This window comes from Montipora foliosa, chromosome 1 (genome assembly GCF_036669935.1).
Source record: "Montipora foliosa isolate CH-2021 chromosome 1, ASM3666993v2, whole genome shotgun sequence".
Taxonomy (NCBI): Eukaryota; Metazoa; Cnidaria; class Anthozoa; order Scleractinia; family Acroporidae; genus Montipora; species Montipora foliosa.
The window spans coordinates 31,208,981-31,223,495 of record NC_090869.1 but is presented as its reverse complement, the minus strand read 5'-3'; the positions used below and the strand labels follow the sequence as shown (position 1 = coordinate 31,223,495).

At 38.3% G+C, this 14,515-nt stretch overlaps 1 non-coding gene across 1 annotated transcript; it reads right to left on the bottom strand.

Annotated features, from left to right (window-relative positions):
* Positions 1–14,193: 14,193 nt before the first annotated feature.
* Positions 14,194–14,266, bottom strand: Trnar-ucu (transfer RNA arginine (anticodon UCU)). The gene has a single exon. It is a non-coding gene; the product is annotated as a tRNA-Arg (tRNA).
* Between the last annotated feature and the right edge of the window lie 249 nt (positions 14,267–14,515).

The following is a 14,515-nucleotide window of genomic DNA, read 5'->3' as shown; positions in this document are numbered from 1 at the left end:
GTCGATGTAATTGTGGAATTTATCTTATCCATTTCTAGCCGAGAACTTGAACAGGTTGTCCACTGATTTGGGAGGATTCAATTATTAGTCGAATCAAGGCAGTTTATCTCAAACGTCTTCTCGGATAACGATTATAAACCACAGGCCCCGTCTCACAAATATCTTCATTGTTTATGTACTCCCTGTGGGACGTGAAAGAACCCACACACTATTCGAGAAGAGTAGGGGATGAAGTTCCCGGTGTTGTGGAAGTCGTTTGTGAGTGTATGGCTGAGTGGGTATAGCAGGTCCAGGGCAACAACAACAATCTTTAATGTGCCCTTAAAGGGACACTGTCAGGAATTGCGCATGCGCGAGCGTCTTGCGAAAACTTGAAAAGTGTTAGGTTAACTTTTTCAAGTTGAATCGACAAATTCAAAATGGCCTCCACTGGGGAGGGCCATGGTGGACTAAGGAGAAACTCGGGGAGAAAAAGGAAGGCTTTAACGGCCAGGTAATCAGACCTTCTTTTATTTAAAACGGATAATCGGTAGGCCGTCACGGATTTTCAATGAAAACTTAGGTTTTTAAAGGCGAATTTACTCGTCATCCGTCACCGATTATTTGTAGGCCGTCACGGATTTTCAATGAAAACTTACGTTTTAAAGACTATATTAGTCTCCATCCGTCACGGATTATAGCTAGACCGTCACGGATTTCAGCAAAAACTTAAGTTTTTAAAGCAAATTTAGTCACGGATTAAAGCTAGGCCGTCACGGATTTCAGCAAAAACCTAGGTTTTTAAAGAGAATATTAGCCTCCATCCGTCACGGATTATAGCTAGGCCGTCACGGATTTCAGCAAAAACGTAGGTTTTTTTAAAAGAGAATATTAGTCTCCATCCGTCACGGATTATAGCCCTCTGTAGGCTTTCCTTTCTAACAGAGATTTGTCACGGATCCGTCACGTATATGTCACGGACTGTCCGGTCACGGGTTTTACCCATTTTGACCGTCACGGATGTTCGACCGTCATGGGTTTTACCAACATCCTTTATCTGAAGCAAAGAATTTTTCACGCCTGGCTGCAAGCTAAATTCGATGCTGGCTACGAACCGTGCAGCGACAGTAATTTCTCTTTGTACTGAAAGCACTTTCGCATTTACAAAAGTTAAGGACGGTGCCTACTAATTCAAAGGTATTTTTTGCCCCGGTTTACGATTATGCAGAAAATGTAGATCTCGACAAGTGTTATTGAAATCCAAAAAGAAAATTGGGGGTAACCACGCATTTTTCCAAGAAAATTCATGAATAATATTTGTAAAAAGCTTTAAAATACAAAGCAATGTATGGCGTTCTTCCTCAAATAGAAGCTTAATTATCTCTCAAAAATGCATGGTTACCCCCAATTTTCTTTTTGGATACCAAGACTACTTACTAAGATTCACTTTATCCGGATAGTTTTAAACCGCGCAAAAATATCCCTGTATTAGTGAGCATCACCGATAGAGAACGTATGCGCAATAACAATAGTAGGCACCGTCCTTAATTGATCCGGAAAGTTCTTCCTGACAGGTAAATATTAAATTCTGAGCGCTATGTTTGACATAGAATTCATTAGCTGCGAATATACGTGACTCACGCGTGAATCCATAATGGCGGCTAGAATTTTCCGTGAGCGCGAGAGCGAACAAACTCGAGCATGCGCAGCTCATGACTGTGCCCTTTAATACAAAAGTGTTGGATCATTAAAATGGAGTAATTGTGAGAGAAAGAGAGCACAGCCACTAAGAAATAGCAAAAGCTAATCGCGCTGAGTGGCTGACCATGCGGAAGAGTAACTAGATATCCAAGTTGTTATAAAATATTTAAAACATTTAAGTTGTAAAAATATTTGTGGTTAGTCTGACGCGGCGTTTTCTCTACTTAAATATCGAATGGTGGTATTTGTTAGCCTAACTGTTGCTAGAAGTGTTTGCGATTTTCGTAAGGGTTCTGAAACACGGAAATGTTTAAAGTAAGCTTGAAGGGAAGTGTTGGATCTCGAAGAAGGTATGGGGTTTTACTTTATCTCATCGTGTACAGGCAATTTCCCGCAGTAGCATGCGGAAAAATACTGACTGAAAAGACGGAAATCGCTCTCAACGGAAGAAGTTTCTTAATTCTCCGGCATTTTCCAGGTGATCTGGTGACGTAATTTGGAGGACTGGGAAGAAAAATTTTATCGCCGTATCCCACAACCGCGTGCGGCCTTACGTGTTGTTTCTAAATTACCTGCAGTATTTCTATTGCCAAAACTCAACAGATAATCCCGTGTCTCCCACATTTTCTGTTACTGAATGAACATTCAAGTAGACCCGACGAGATCTAACCACGCCTCTGCCATGTTGAATTCGAAAATAAGGCCGCGCGCGTTTGTGGGATACAGCGTTAAAATTTTTCTCCACAGTCCTCCGAATTACGTCACCAGATCACCTGATTGTCAAGGCTACTCTAGCGACCGTTAACACGTTAACACGTGCAGAAGAATTAATCAATCGTCTCTTTAATGTGACCTCAATCTAGAGGGAAAAAATGCCAAGAAAACACCTTACAAAAGAAAGTTCACTGAAACGTCATCTTCAGTAAGATGATGCCCTTGAGTGTGCGGAGATTCAAGAGAGCACCATGGAAACTGAATATATGACTATGTAGCCTGTTCCAGGCTCCTAGATAGTAGGGAAAGGGAAAAAAATGCTTGAGCCCTCACTCGCTTTCCCCACGCAGTTGTTTTCGTTTTCCCGACTACCTGGGAGCCTGGAATAGGCTAATGACTCTGTAGGTGGATGATTCTTCTCGTTAATATAATTTGCTTCTGTGTCGTTGGGTACTTGGAGGGGAGATCGAAGTCCTCATCCCTGGAATACAGTACACCGTTCATAAACCTAAACCGCTCTGATCGTCGTCCTCGTTTTGATGATATAATGGCGATAAAGGGTCTTTGAAAGTGATTCAAGATTTCATAGCTCGCAAATGAATTATAAGCCCGCGAAAACGTAAAGGAGTAATTCTCCGTGGCGAACGAACTCCTGAACTCTTACCGACAAGAAACCATTTCTCATGCTGCATCAGACTAAACTAATCTCTTTATTTACGTGTGGCTTCAAATTTAACTTCTGCAAAAAAACTACACAAAACGTGCTAGCTGAAAGTTTAAAGAAAAAGTGACAAAATAGATATTTTTCTGTTGTTTAAAACTATAGCTGCCTATTAATCACTTGCCATGAAGAACACAACTAAAACCTCCTGCCATCTTTATGAAAACTGCTCGGCGAGTGTCAAATTTTAAACCACCTATCCAAATTAGTTGAGCTCGAATATTACACAACACGATGAAAAATCTCTCAAAAAACCTATTAGAGGCAAAAAACCCTTCCTAATTCGTTGCGTGCGTGAAAACAAGAAACCCAATTCGTGTCAAATCAATCGTACGCAACAAAATAAATTTCTCACTTGAGTTCAGGATCAAGCCCTTTCCTTAAGAATCTTTTCCTTAAATGATGAAGCAAAAAATGGACAACAAGCTTTCTTTCAAATAATAACTCTTGACTAACAAGAATTAGTGAAATTTCCAAATGTTTTTTTACCTGAAGACTGTGCAGAGTTGAGTACAAATAAATATAAATAGCCATACAAATGACAGAGATCACAGATCAACTCAAGGTGTTCGATTCCTTCTCTCTCCATATCCAAAAGGAAAAAGTTACCAGAGAATTTTCCATTTGGTTTCAGTGTTGTACATACTGAACATCACACTAATATTGGAACTATAGCTCACTTTGATACGGCTGGAAGAGGTCCATTACTCGTCGCTTATTACGATTCCAGATATTTATTTTTCACCGCCTGTCTTGTAGCCTCCTACGCAGATACTCTTAGGGCTTCTTCACGCGTTCCTCCCCCACGAGAGTTCGCTGAAACGAGCCACACATTCTTTTCCCTTTGTTAAGTAACTGTCATCTGGAAATCACGTGCGGGTTGCATAGAAAGGAATCGGCGCTGTGCAGATTACTTCCCTGGGAGCGTCAATGCGTCAACTTCTTCTTTGGATGAATCATGAAACCAAAATATTCCTCAGAAATATTAATTGTGTTTACTTCGTGGGGTATGCATTGCACTCTCGCGAGTCAAAATGCGCGTGCCAATCAAGGGTATGGTGTTATTTTATCTAAAATTGAAAGCGCCGGTTATGGATATATAAAAATACAAATAAAAATATTAAAGCATTGTATTTGAACTGCACGAGAACATTATCTTCAAGCGCAATGAACGCAACTAGGACTGTAACGAGAAGAAAGCTTGAAAATATCCATCACGTGTGAGCTTGAAATTTTCAGGCTGCTTTTGGCGATGATCGTCTCTAAAAATTGATTTAATGTTTTTGAGTTGCGAACCGATCGTTCGTACTCAGTGTTTCTTGAATTCTTCGATTTGAAAAATAAAGCAAACTTTGAATCAGTTCAACCGAAGGACCACAAGAAATGGGGTTATTCGAACGATATGTCTCCATTGAAATACCGCTGAAAGAAATGTAAATATCATATCAATCCCAAGCGAACGCCGCAAACAGGTTTGAAACGTACGGGAGCAAAATGTTTCAAACATACGAATTCTACCATATTCATTATGTGAAGAGCCGCAAACATCTAAGCCAAAGCATGAAATTTATACGCTACAGTTTCTCTTTGATACGAATTTAAGTCAGCGATTTTAAATGCCCAACACACGAGGCCCATTTTCTTGCAGTGACCGTGCGCAAATTTTCTAAGGGTCCAAAGTCCACTTCCAGAATCTGGAAGTCCCTTGTGATTGGTCTACATAAGTTTCGGCTCGTTTCAGCAGACGCTCGTGGGGGAGGAACACGTGACGAAGCCCTGAGAGTGTCTGCGTGGGAGGCTACCTGTCTTGTTTATGACGTTCCATTCTTGAGCTTCATAAGGGTGTACTTTGTGAATGAAATGACATGTGAAATGAATCATATGCTGAACTGCGGATATGAAATCAAGTAAAGCTATGATCCTCGCAGTTATGAACGCAATTTTAGCAATTGCGTAGAGAAGCCTTGTTTTAAGATCCACTAAAACGCCATTCGCCTTACATCGACTTCGACGCCATTGCAGGTTAATTAAATATCCTATTGTGTCCACCGGATAAAATCTACGCATTTTGACTACCCTCTGAGACCTACCAAAGATACGCGCAGAAGTCTCTAGGCACGTGACGTCATCAAAATTTAAAAAATAAGGAATTATCAATCCTTTTGAGATTTTAGTTTCGTTAGTTATTAGAACAGCTGAAGACTTATCTTTTCACAAATTTTCAGTTTGATAGGGTTTTTCATCTTGTGGTAAAGCAAGGTTGAATTTCGAAGCTTTTGCGTTACACGATACTAAAATTGCGGCAGAGAATGCTGTCACGTATAAAATTTTAAAAAGTGACTTACCCAATGAGGCAGGTCTGTTCAATCTGAACAGTCCTTGTATGAGAATAAGTACTCATATAGCTGTGTGTATGAGCCCTCAGAAGATGACTGCAAACTTTTCATAGCAAAACTCGATGACTTATGTTTTTGTTAGCTTCCTGCCGCCATATTGCTCCTCAGAGAGACACAAACATAGCGTCTCCATACAAAGCCTTATAAATTTGAGAACAACATTTCTTCGAATATCTCCCTCACGAAACATCGCACAGACCTAAACCTTTGCGAGACTGTTTGAATATATATCTTCTTTTACTTCTTTTCTTGACTTTATTTGTTGAATGGTTTTGATGATGGATGGCGTGACAGTGAAAACCTGCAATACTTAGCAGGGGAGTGGCAGGAAAGACGCTATTGCGCAACTTTTCCGATTTCAGATTTCGACTGGATTGCCATACATGGAAACCCAGTAATAAAAAAAAGGGGGAATGCCAACTCACTTTTCAGGTCCACGCGAAGCAGGCAGGTCTGAGACGCTCGTCACAGAATGGTCTCATTGGGTCATTGGGTCAGATGGACTTCTGGGATTCCAAACTTCCTCCACAACGTGTTTATTCCTTTGGGCTGCGAGGAGGCGCTTATGAGGCTGTTTTGTAAAGAGCACAGTGGTAAGTTAAATCTTTTGATCGTTTCTTGTTTACCTGTTTCCAAAAGCTGTTCCCAAATGCACATTTACCCGTGTTTACTCTTTTGCATTGTGAGCTCTTTTGGCAGCTGTGTTCGTTGTTGAAACTTCGGAGACTTTAATATTACAAAATTGGTTCGAATTCACGACGGTGTAGTATTATTGAATTCTCCTTGATTGAAACAATGGTGTAAGTGAGACTTACTCCTTCGAAAATCCGTACATACGAACTATCTGTATCCCGAGACTACTGACGCCTAAAGAAAGCATCGTTGCAATTGAGTATGATGTAGAACTAGAATCTGGTGTGGAAAACGGGCCTAAACATTCGAGAGTTTCTTAGGTTTATGGTACATGTCTTATGACCAGGAAGGAGGTTTTGAAACTTGTTCTGTTTGTTGTGTAGAACTTCCTTAAGTAATCTATCAACTAATTCCTGTCGTCAACTTGCAAATCTTTCTTATCCACTCATTTGATAAACTAAATTTTAATGATACAAGAGACAGTGAGGCCTGATTTAACCAATGCCTCATCATGTGGGCAGAAGGGAAAATGATGTGAAGATCCCACTTTTGTACTCCTTCAAGCTTTGCTGGAAAGGCAGATGGGAAGACTGTCACAAAAGAAATTGTGCATGCATATATACCTCATGATAAGGCCCATGCAAGTGCAGGAAAATTGAACTAGCTCATGTCTACCAAGCCAGAGTGTTCAAGCTGAGATAAACTGCACTGTATGAAAGTGCTTCTTAGCTTTCTTGATAAGTTCCTTTAGAAACGTGGAGTTGTACTATTTTGGTACTGGTAACATAGTTGATAGGAATGCTATGAACAGCAACAGGACAGAATGAGATGTTTCTCTTACAGCTAAAGTTTACACACATTTTCATAAGCTTCACCTCCTTCATTTAAAATTTCGTGGTTGCAAACTCGGTGAGGGTGTTAACAGTGTCTGAATGTGACTATCTTGAGTTTTTTCCTAATGGCCTCTGAAAATTTAATAGTGTCATGACCATAAACAGCCATGGCCTCAGTTTTGTACATTGAGGAATTTCCCCCTGGAACTTCCTTTTATTCCAAGCATTTCTTGCCAAGCTTTTCTTGCAGTTTATGTGAAGCAAGGAAAGCAGTGGTGCATGGGAGCATGTTCAAAAGTCAAACCTAATTCAGTCTTGCCAAATTGGAAACAAATTATACCACATTGCAGATAGTCCAGATACATTAAATTAATAATGTAAAGTTTGGCACAACGGTAGCATTTTCTTTGAAACCAAGTCTAGCTGCTGCTGTGTGCTCAGCACAGCCAAGCTGTCCTGCTGAACTGAAGTATTCAAAACTTTGTGCTTCTGCGGTGCTTGCATCAAACTTAATTCTTAATTCTTAATTCTTTTTAAACTTGGTGTGGCAGATTGGTGATGTGATGGTGGTGGTGATGTGGCAGATTGGTGAAGCCTTGGTCAGGGGAGATGACTTAAACACAAGATCGCTCAAGTGTAACTGACGAGTAAAATTGTGGAGTCTTTCAATGATTGTTCTGAGCTTTTGCATCCAAAAAAGTTGAGTGGTTTTCAATTACACCTTAAGATTTTGGGTAGCTGTGATGGTATTGAGATTTTGTATTTTTTTCCCAATTTCGATTTTTTAATTTTTTTTAAATTGTAAACTCACGCTAAATAATAATAATATATTAATTTACAAGAAGAAAAAAACAAGAAAAGCAATGAATAACAAATAATAATTACAAAGACACAAGTTTGGGACACCTAAAATAGTAGAGACTAATCAAGTAGGTGCCCCAAATTGAAAACATGAATGATAAAGGAAATGAAATATTAAAAAAAAAAATTAATTAGGTTAAAAGTATTGCTTCATAGAATAAATATTAGAGAAAAAGGAAAAAAATCAATGAATCAAAACAATCAAGGAGGAAACTTATGTAGCCATCAATCATTTACTCTTAATGTTTTGACAAAAACTATACAAGGATGTAATTATTTTGTTTAGTAGTTATAGGCAGTGCATTCCAGAGACCAGTGCCAGTAAACTGAAGAGACCGAATGCCATATTGGGGTGTATTAGCGTGGTTTATAAACAAATTTAGGTTTAGAGACTAGCAAGGAGGGTAAGAATGAAACGAAGATATTAAATTAAAACTAGTTATAGCTGTCGCTAAAGTGCCAACGAGCCAAGCTTGCGTGATCTGGCGCCTGGCGGCTGCAAACATCACGCGGCGTACTCGTGCGGCACTCTCATTGGTTATCGCTACGGTCAACATTTCATCGCTTTGGTCTACATTACAGCTTTTGGTCTACATTACACTCAAATTTGAAGCGCTTCTGAGATTTCGTCCGCCTAAAAATCTTCTCGCGGCTCTATAAGCTGCCGCCTCGCCAGGCCTTCTGTCTTCAGAAAGCCTGACTCGTTGGCAATAATTATTAAAGTAAGAGGGAGTCATTTGATCAAACCACTCATAGGTAAAGACAAGAATTTCAAGTTTTATAATGTCATGGTTTAGTGGAAGGCTTTATTTTGGCCTTTGAGAGCTTCTTTCGAGGAACATGAGTATTGACAAGTTGGGAGATTCGGTTATAGAAAATATTGAATTTTGGTTAACATCCAAATCTAAAGCAGAAATGTCTGTCCAATCAAGGAGCAGGAAATCATTGATAAATTCCTCTTTGTGAAATTTGGAGCAATCATATTTATAACAGTTTAAGGTCTTGAAGTTAACTTTAAATAACCTAACTCACCCACTTTACATTGTGTGTCCACGTTACTTCAGTTGCCCTTTTCAGGACCTGAAACTCTGAATTATATGACTGTGTAAAGTAATCTGTTTCCATCAGACATCAAATGGGCCATATAATTCTGTTTTTCATTGGAAAATAAGCTATGTTTATTAGAATTTGAGTTTCTAATATTATTTATGTATGACTTGCTCTCTGCAACATGTTATCGAGTGGAAACGGAATCGTTGTTGAACCATCTGCTCTTGGAATGGCAGTAAAGAGTACTGAAATTGCAAGCTTGTGTGTCAGGAGGTCAGCTTGTGTTTATTTACAGGAAGAACAAATTGTTGTTGGATTCAACCATGAGCTGTTTGAAGACTAGGTAAACTTGAAAAAGGAGAAATTCTAGGAACGTAAAGTAAGAGCATTTCACGTAACGTTACAAAATGTGTATTGCGTGCTCCACACTGAAAATGGCTTTAGTTTGCTTTGTACTCGCTTATTGCTAACCGCTTGTATTAAGCTTATTTACCAAGTAATGCGCTGGCAGCAAATTAAACTGTCTCGCCATGTTGTTTCATTGGGAACTGCTTGGGTATAAGATAAATATGGGTTGCTTGCTTATGAATTAAGGTCCAGTTGAAAGTTCAAAGAACTAAGTACCACGCGCAGAAACTGTATTTCTCTCTTGAATTCACGGCAGACATACATGTAGCTCCACACTTCATAGAAAAGTGCTGGACATGAAGGTGTTCTGCTGTTTTTCTGATTGAGGATCTTCGAAGTGTTTTTTATTTCCCTGACAAGATGGTTTTCTTTTTTCTCTCGAGTGCAAGAATAACTCAATGATACTTGCCCATATATCAAAGTAGACGCTCCAAATTCCCGGATAACAACAACAATGCAAAGTTGGTCAGTAAGGTTTTTTGAGATCATCAACAATTAAAAATTGACAAAGATGATCAGATATTTTTGAAACTAAATTGCCACTAATATGATTCACGGTAAAAGTATTATGTAGCAAATATATTATCCGTCAGGCTTTACTCATGGTACTGCATAGAGAATCAACTCAAGTGTCTTTATAACCAGCAAATTTACAAACGATAGTTCTTGGTTTAGGAGTACCATCCCTTTTTGTTGATCGTCCTGTACGATGAGCTCGTTGAATGCCTGGCATAGATTCGAAATTCAACTTGTCAACAAGAACCTTCTTCACTTTCTCTTCTGTATCTGGTCAGGTTTCCCCACAATCTTCTACCACACCTTTAAAATGAAGATTCTTCCTTGAGTATCAATCAACTTGAGATGTTCTTTATGGTCAGAAACATCTTTTTGACTAAACTCTAATCTGGCTTTCAACCCTGCAACATCCTTGACTAGACCATTGATACGCAAGGTTAGATTTGTAACAACTGATTCCATAAAGGATAGAAGAATTCACTCTTGGGTTTTGAAAAGTTCACGAAGTACACCCAAAGAGATAGCCTCTGGCAAATCACCAAGTATTTGGAGATTGAGGGTTACAAATCTTTCACTTATCAGGCATAATTAATGAGTAGAAGCAATACTATAAAAGCTTAATTAACTTAATATATTCAAAAATTACTGAGCTAAGCAGGAGCAAAAAAAAAAAACATGTCTGTCGTTATCGCTGACAGCTAATGGCTGACAGCTGACCGCTCAAGTTCTAGAAAACCATTGCAAATATGTTACCTTTATATTGGTCCATGAATCTGAATGCTTAATATATACCGGTGCATTTGATTCAAAATATGTCTTTGTTTTAAATGGTGGATGCTGTTACTACAGCAAGGTAGCTGTGATGTAAAATAATGATCATGGGTATTGATTGTAGACATGTTATTCATAGGTGAAGAGGTCCTTATCAGGGAAATCTGTTAGAAGCCCTCTACAGCTCCCTCTCTCATTTTTCTCTTTGTAAACTGGCAATTTTACAGGCTCAAGTCTCTTTGCAGAACATCTCTTTGTGATTTCCCTTATTTCTTACCATGGCTACATAAAATAAATTTCTTCTTGGAGTCTACAGAACCTAAAATGATGACAACAAGTAGATAAGTTTTGCCAGAAGTTTATGGTTAGCAACAGGTCAGTTTTTAAGGTTACATTTCAATGTTCAACTACATGGAGTGTGACAGAATCTCATGACTCATCACAAAACACTATTTACATCAACCAAATTGTGTTTTACACTGTTAGTTTTTTTGTTGCATAATCAGAATTAAGTGCGCAGATGTTTATTCTCCAGGCTATCTCCAGTTCACTTCATTCCTGAAAAGGCAGGGCAATGTACCAGCAGGAGCAACTGAATTAACGCTATTTTACATTCTATTTACCTGCTTGTGAAGTTCACATGCCATGTCTTGGATGGCATGCCATTTCCCAAACAACCTCTTGTCCTAATTTTAACTCTGAATAACTTGCTCAAATGTACAGTATTGCTTTCCATTCTTTGAAACTTCTCTTCTCATTAATGTATTATTGTGTTTAGACTCACCATAATAATTATGCCTATGAGTAAAAGTAGAATTGGACAGAAACTTCAAAAGATGAATATTAACCAATTGAACACTACACTACCGTACAATACAACAACAGCAATAATACTTATCATTATTATTATTATAATAGTTATTTGTGTTTGTTTTAATGACTGAAATATCTGCATATAGATTTTTTAATAAGAGTGGTTTTTTCTTTAAGGACATTATCTTTACATGTATTTTCCAATATTTTTTAGTCAGTATACGATTATGACATGATTTTTCTTATTACAAAATGAGAATATCATCATAATTTTAGGACATTTGTTTTGTTTTCTTTAAAAAAAACTGTGCTTGAAAACATCTCTATAGCGCTTCATAATGGTCTCTTTTCTAATGGAAATGAATTTTGGAATATGTTATATAAGGAATTATATTATTATTATTATTTGTGTTCTTGTTGTTGTTGTTGTTGTGGTTGCATGGCACAATTGTTGTTGTATGGGGCAATAACTAATTGTTCACATGCATGTACATTCTTTTGGTAGAAGACGAAACTTGTTCATTATGAAATTATGATGGTCATGAATGAAACTTGCATGGAAAATGTCTAAAATGCATAGAAAAATGTCTTCCTGTTTTAATAAATCTGGTAGAGTAAAACAGTGCCATGCTATCAGAATATTGGTTTAGACTTTGGTTATGAGATGCACACCACATTCAAATATTTTCTGGCAACAAGTCACAAGTTTATGTCATAATTAATCCGTAAAAAACCAAATACAAACAAGAGAAAATTAAGGTCATTGGTTGTTTTCAGATATGGTGGTTTTGAAAAGAACAGAGGTGTCGCTGAAAAAAATGGGTTTTTTATTTTACGCTTTATTTGTCTTCACTTTACTTTTGGTCTTGATCTCAGTCTCTTAACTTTTCATTTGTCCCTGTTTCCCCTCCTTTTTTAACTGATTTGTCCTCAGTGCTAGTGAGAGTGTTTGATGTACATGTACCACAGGACTTGAAGAATTTGGGGTACCAAGTGTGCTAGTATTTCCTCAGGCTTTCTTGAATCATGGTTGGACCAACTCCTTTCTTGGAACTTGCTTCTCATCATCCAATATAATGTAGGTAAACGAACCGTTTACCACCCAGGCTTGCTACTGGATTTGCAAACTTGCCTTAAATGGCTTGTTAATGGCCGCTTGGGAGGAGGTGCAGATCGATTAAGTTTCCTGCACCCTGTAGGCGTAACTGCAACATGACATTCTGCCTCACCAGGAGAATATTTCATGGTGCCAGATGACCAAGTCAGGAGTCCTCATTACTGGATAATTCCCTGGAGTTTTCTTCTTTTGTTGTACACATATAGTTAGAGTTTGTGTTTCAGTTGAAATAAGACCACTCTGTGTGTGAAAACAATAAAATATTACATGCATTTACCCAAGTGCAGGTCACATTCACTTGAATGCCATTGCCTTGGCAAAGAATGTCAGACAAAATACATTTGTAGAAAACTGCTTGGTTTTTATGTTGATTTATCCTGTCACCATACATGGGGGAAGCACTGTCATTGACCTACCTGAACTATTTCAAAATTAATTACTAAGGTGCAAGTGATTTGCTCAAATGCAAACCCATGGGCCCTTGGCACTCTTGCTCTTAATTTTGATCTACAGCACCACGGTAACAGGTACAAATGTATAGCAATGGCTACTTTTACTAGTGATAATAACAAAAATTCATCCCCAACAACACACCTCCAATACATTATCCGGTTCACCACCAGTGCAATCAGCTGACACAGACAGGGAGTGAATAACTTGAAAGTATAGTATTTCAATGATGAACCACATCTGAATATTTAACAGAAATCTGTAAACAAAGCAACCACTTTCTGATTATTTTTTCTCAAACACTAGCAGCCATTTTGAGATCATTGGTGGTGGTTTCTAGTCTCTCCTGGCTTATGTTTGTTTTGTGTGGATTGTAAAGGAGAAAAGACTAAAAAGGGTTGAAGGAAAATGGAGAATGGTTAGTGTGCAATGTTGAATCATATTTTTCATGCTCATTAGTGGTACTTCTTTCTTCAGCTGCACCTACAAACTTGCTCTTGCATGGAAAATATTTTTGAAACTTCTAATACAAAAGTCATTGATTACTCAACCGAATTGTCAATCAAGTTACTAATTGAAAGCTATGAAAGTCTGATTTTAAATTATATTTGCTTGTGAAAGACTAGTTGAGGATATCAGTCATTATTTGGAGTTATGTTACGGTCACGCAGTCTCAAATTAGACCCCCCTCCTGTTCATTTCTGTCCCTTTGATGGGAATGTCGTCTTCAGCTTTAGGCAGTATGTTGGGGCGTCCAAGCTGGGTTCAGCAGAGCCAGCTGTATGACATCTTCTAAGTGAGGGGCCAGTTCAGCACAACTTGCACATTGTACATCCAGTAGTGCAATCCTGCAGTTCCCTCCGGTGAGAGTCCCATTTTCAACAGTCCTGTTGAAGGGGTTTTTAACAAGACCTACCATCCGCTGAAACTGTCCATCCCACCATTCAGCCCTGCTTAGGTTGAACTGCCAGTTGATGTTTATCCTAGAATAGATAGAATCTTTATTATTACCCGATAAGAATTATAGCTTAAAAAGTGTGTGGGGTTGTGTACTTACCAGTCCAATTAAAAAACTATTAATTATAACTAAAACACATTTTTAAAAATATGCTAATAGATTACAATTCTTAAAATGTGAACTACCTAATAGAGAAACTAATACAGTGAAACAGTCTTAAGTGATTCGAGTGTAATGTGAAGTGCTAATATCTACCCCATATGAACCATGTGTGACCAGGGTGGGAATTGAACCCACGACCTTCGGGTTAGATCCCCGCTGCTCTACCGACTGAGCTACCAGGTCAGACGGGAGCAAGTCGCGGGAACTGACGATGAAACATTGAAATTTAAAAGTTTTACTTCTGTACTTAAAAATACGTGTGATCAGTCACAATGTAATCGGTTCCTAACCATTAAACCCGATAAACCAGAGAAGATAAAGCTCCTGAAGTGATCATTTCTTCTGCGTTGTCTGCAAAGTTTCTTGAGGTCAATACTACCGACATTTTTTACATGATGAGTTAACCAAAAGTTCCATACCACTGAACCTCGA